This window comes from Etheostoma spectabile, chromosome 10 (assembly GCF_008692095.1).
Source record: "Etheostoma spectabile isolate EspeVRDwgs_2016 chromosome 10, UIUC_Espe_1.0, whole genome shotgun sequence".
NCBI lineage: Eukaryota > Metazoa > Chordata > Actinopteri > Perciformes > Percidae > Etheostoma > Etheostoma spectabile.
In genome coordinates, this window is record NC_045742.1 from 26,051,460 (window position 1) to 26,056,672 (window position 5,213).

A 5,213-nucleotide genomic window follows, 5' to 3' on the forward strand; every position below is an offset into this window, starting at 1 on the left:
GACTGTGTGTGGCCTCACATAGCCAGCTATTTCCCCAAGCCTGACTACACGCTACTGTCATGTCCAAGCTGGGTCATGCCACTTCACTACTAACCATTCCAAGTCACTGTGGCTCACTGCTGTGTATCCAACTGTGCCAAAAAAATTAAGCCAAATCAGTCTAGCCGAGGGTGGAGTAATATTCTAGTATCATTTAATTCTAGACGTGGTACTAGGATAGCACTACTGAAAGTAAAGCAAAAAACACAAAGTGGACATCCTGTTAGAGCTGGGAAATATTACTGAAGAGGAACGGTACAGTACGCTATGTATAAGCAGACCTTTAGTTTAGATTTCTTTTAGTTAATCTATGTATTGAACTGTCCTGCGTATATGATATCATGGTTTTAGCATTTTACTGATAATGGCTTTTAACAGCTATCACAGCCCTGTTTCAATTAGTTCTTTGTGAATTGTGAGACATATTTATGAAATACTACTTAGCAGAGACTAACCTAACTTCACATTTTTTCATGAAAAAGAAAACTTGTCTAAATGTTGAAAAATACATACATGCACGCACTTCACAAGTCTATCCTCGGAAATTACACTATTCCTATTGAACAGTAAGAAACTAGCTTCTTTTTGGTCATCATTTGAATGATCGTCAGAATGTTCTTTTGACTGTTTTAATGCCATCCAGAGATGTACACACCTTTAATATACGCCAACGTCAAACTTCATAGGAGATACTTATAGATAATCATAAAAAATACTTTGGTCGACATTGAAATTGTGATTATTCAACAGGATTACACTTTGACTTTTGCAATCAATGTTTCCCAAAAGCATACATCCTTGACTTTCCACGTCCAGGAGCGCTCCGTTGCCAAAGGAAATTCCGCGACATTTAGGCCAGATATCCATTGCGTTGGGCTCCTTGGTGTTGGCATTTTAAACTCCGGTTGATTTCTGAGGACTCTGGTTAACTGCTCCTCAGATCTCTGCTGAGTAGTTCCAGACAGCTGGCTAGGCTATTTTGCCGCGGTACCGCGGCTTTTCCCGGTGCCTAGCACCGCCCAAGGTGATTGTGATTGGTTTAAAGAAATGCCAATAAAACCAGAGCATATTTTCCACCCATCCCCGAATGCTGTGTGGACAAGCCAGACCCTCCTCCGCAGCGCTGTGGTTGACGAAGGTCTGGCAAAGCGAGGCTACCCAAAGCCCAAGAGGACGACCTTGAATGTCTCTTTTTGTCCACAACTCAAAGATATGCAGTTTACTGTCACAGAGGAGTGAAAAAATATTCACATGTAAGAAACTGGAATCAGACAATGTTGATGATTTCTTTCATACAAAATAACCAATTAGTCAATTATTAAACAGGCGAGTGATTTAATAGTTGACAACTAATCCATTTTTTTGATAAATTTTTGTAGCTCTAAAAGTGACCATACATTGTTTTTCTAACATTTAGCACTTTATTACCGTATTTGGCACATTCATTCATTCAAGACCCGGTTCCAAATCCCGAAAATCAACAAAGTCTGAGCTTATCGATACTACTTTCTGCTAGTGGATCATATAACGTTATCTTTAAAAATACATACGTGCGCAAACCGGAAAATTGATTTAGGAGCACAGCATGTGCGTAAAGACCATAGGTAAAGTACTGTACGATTGTATGTGACAAATAATACAATTTCTTCTTCCTCTGATGAGAAAGAGGGTGCATGCAGCCAGGATGCTGGGCTAGAAGGGGGGAACGGGGTGACATAGGATTTATACCCCCCCTTATCGATTGGGCTAGAGTGATGCCAATCTGAAAGCCGACTGATTATTGGTCCACCCCTGTGCCACCCCACTTAAAAAAATCCTGGAATTGCCCCCGCACGCAGCAGCAGCCAGGTCCCACACCAGTCTCTGTGACATCGATCAAGTGGAGGTTTGGGATGAGAGTGTTCTGTCGGGCCAGGTTTTAAACACACTGGCGTGGCAGCGAGACGCTGCTTCCTTTTTTAGCTCGAGACTGAGACCAGGTCAGCTCGGAGATGTGCTTGCTGGCAGCCAAGAAGCACCCAGGCACATAAATCACTGTAAGATCAGTGCAGGAAAAATACACACACACACACACACAAATATGCAGTCAGTCACAGTACAGTAGATCCTATTATGATCTGTGCAAGTATCCTCCTACACACACACACACACACACACACACACACACACACACACACACACACACACACCACACACTACTAACTCAACTCCTTCTCTGATAAAGAGGAAGAAGGAAGGAAGGAAAAAGCACAGCACAGAATGATAACATCATAAAGCATGCACCTTTCACTTTTGAATTCCTTATCCCAGAGTTTGCCAACCTTTTTCCGGCTCATTAACCTTTTTATTAGGCCCCCAAGTTCTTAAACAGTTACTAAATAAACTTCTTTCCACCACTAATCCACCACTAATACACAATTCCTATGTTATAAGCCAATAACTCCCCCCCCCCCCCCTTAGTTACTGTTGATATAGTATTGGAGGTTGATTAACCTCGCAGTTTGTCATTTGTCATCATCATTTTTTGAAACCTGGTATTTGATTTCACACTGAAGTAATTTGATTTGGCCATATGAAATCACGAGTGTTTTGTCAGCTACAGGGCTTAAAGTGAATAAATAAACTTTTTCTTTTTAAGCATATAACCACGCAAACTGTAGTAAATGAGTTGCTTCTTGCCCTCCGAAGTAGCGCAAGCTTACTACTCTAAGAAGTAAGCTAGTTAGCTAGATCTGCTTTGTCACACTAGCTAGACATGTTTGCAACTTTCGTTCGAGCAGGCAAGGCTTGCACTTTTTAATCTCTTTCCTACACATTTCCTCTCCTGATTTTGGTTTTGAAAAGGCTAGGGAAAGAAAGCGACCACAGTTCAAACTCTCACTGAGCTGTGACTGTTCACTGTTCTAGGCAAGGGTTTAGCAAACGGTCAGTTGACATTACTGGCCAAAGTGCAGATATTTTAAATGATATAATAGGTTCAATATTAGTTACATGGGTTCATCTGTAATAGTTCTTTAATATTCCATTGTCAAGAACAAAAAGGTAGTTCCATAAGAACAAGATTAATATTTCACTCATACTATACATAAATACATACATGGATATACATACACACATACTGTGTACAGTGCATGCAGCGGGTCGTAGCCGGCAGTCTGAATGTCAAAGTGAACACATACATACATAAATATACACATACAGTACATACGTACATACATACATACATTACATACAGCACATACATTCATTCAACATACATACATTTTAATCAGAATGTGTCAAACTATGAATGTATTTGTTTTTAAAATCTCATATATTCACTCTGTCACTCTGGTGGTCCCGACTCCATAGTGACTTTGATAGCCTTTCTTCTTCATTCAGGTCCTTGTAAGTCTAGAAACACAAGAAGACACACTCGCCATCATGGCCAACCCACTGCACAAAATCACGTTCACACTCAAGTTCTGAAAACGAAGAACTCAGTAGTCTATTGTCAGAGCATTTGCTTTAAGATTACATAATGTCACTATAAGTTGTCACAACTCATTAACCTCACAGCCTCCTGGCTCGTAGGAACGCTTGGCTCTGTTTTACTCTGTGTCATAACAGTGTCGTCGGGATCTTGCACACATTTCAACAGCGCCCCTCGGCCCATGTGTACAGAGCATCGGCAGTATGAAACAGAGGAGCCTGTGTTTTAGGGCTGAAGCAGGAGACGGGCCTGAACCATTGAAAACATGTTGTGTAATTGTCTAAAATATTCCACTGAACATGAAGAAAATGCAACAAGTTCCAACTTCATGTTGAGAACTCCCTGAAAGACAGTTTATACTGAACAACAATCAGTGGAGAAAACTATTGTTACATTGTGTTAACATACATACAGTACACTTTACTCTGGCTTTGCCATTACTATTAAGTGAAACTGTGCCATCTACCAAAATATAGGATTTTATTTAGAAATATTTAGGAAAACAATCAACTTTATCTCCCCTTACCAGCTTTTTCTGAAGCTTTCGGCTGTTTTACACTGTCCTCATCAGCAACTGGAGCTTGCTCAGTTGTCCCAGAGATGGACCTGTTGATTTTGCATAGGACTTTTAGGAGTTTTGAGTCCCTCAAAGGATTGTCTCATATGTTGACAACTTTGGAAAACTTGACTTTCGATTTTTTTTGTCAAATTGTTGTCTCGGTTGATTTTTTTAATTAAAGCTGTCACAAAATGTATATGTTAAAGCACGAAACAAATTTTAAAAGGGCATATGATAGGCAGACACATCAGTACATGTAATAAAACAAAAAGTTAATTAATATTTTAATATTTTCTTATTTTATATTTATCTTCATAACGTTCTTTCTAATTGATGAAAAGGAAATATAACAAAGAAAAATCTAAAATGGCATTACCATTGCATTGACGTTTTTAAAATCAATTGTTAAGACATAAATACATTATTAAAATAAAAAGACAAAAGTAAAAGAATAATTTGATTAATTATGTAATTTTTAGTATTTTTATAGATTTACTTTAGTTTTTTTTTTACTTTGTTTTAGAATGTATCATTTGAATGCTAATTTATTTACTTAAGTTATAACAGCTTTTATAATATATACTGATAAATTATTTAAACATGGTCAAAGTCTATAGTTACTCCTGTGGCACACTTCAGCCTCTGTATTCATAAGAGGTGAAAAGCATAATTGAATACAGACAATAATACAAAGGGAAAATATTCAATTTAATTTACTTAATGGTGTCATATCATAACATATGCTATCTGAAGACACTTGCTTCATAATGATCATCAACATAAGGTCATCATCTACCAAAGTTTGGATTCAGCCTTGCTACACTGCAGTTCCCGTGGTGTAATATCACAACATTTAATCTGTAAAATATCTGGGAGGGATTTCAAGCATTTTAAAAGGCTTAGCTGTCCTTTGGTATCATCACTGCCTCAGCGGACTACTTTGCCACAGCGGTGATACATTTCTAATTCTAACGCAGGCCTAAAAATAATAAACTTAACCCTTTCCACTGTATACAAATACCTTCCAAATTTGGCTGAGCTGTGTATGAGAGGACTCAGGCTGGTATGTGTTGTGTATACAATTTCTGCTTTATGCTTGTGTGTGTGTGTGAGAGTGTGTGAGTGTGTGTGTGTGTGTGTGTG

The 5,213-nt window shown here is 38.5% G+C and overlaps 1 protein-coding gene across 5 annotated transcripts in view; it reads left to right on the forward strand.

The window, feature by feature from the left end:
• Positions 1-5,213, forward strand: part of rims1a (regulating synaptic membrane exocytosis 1a) — a gene marked incomplete at its 5' end in the record, with an annotated part of 176,268 nt that overhangs the window by 113,629 nt on the left and 57,426 nt on the right.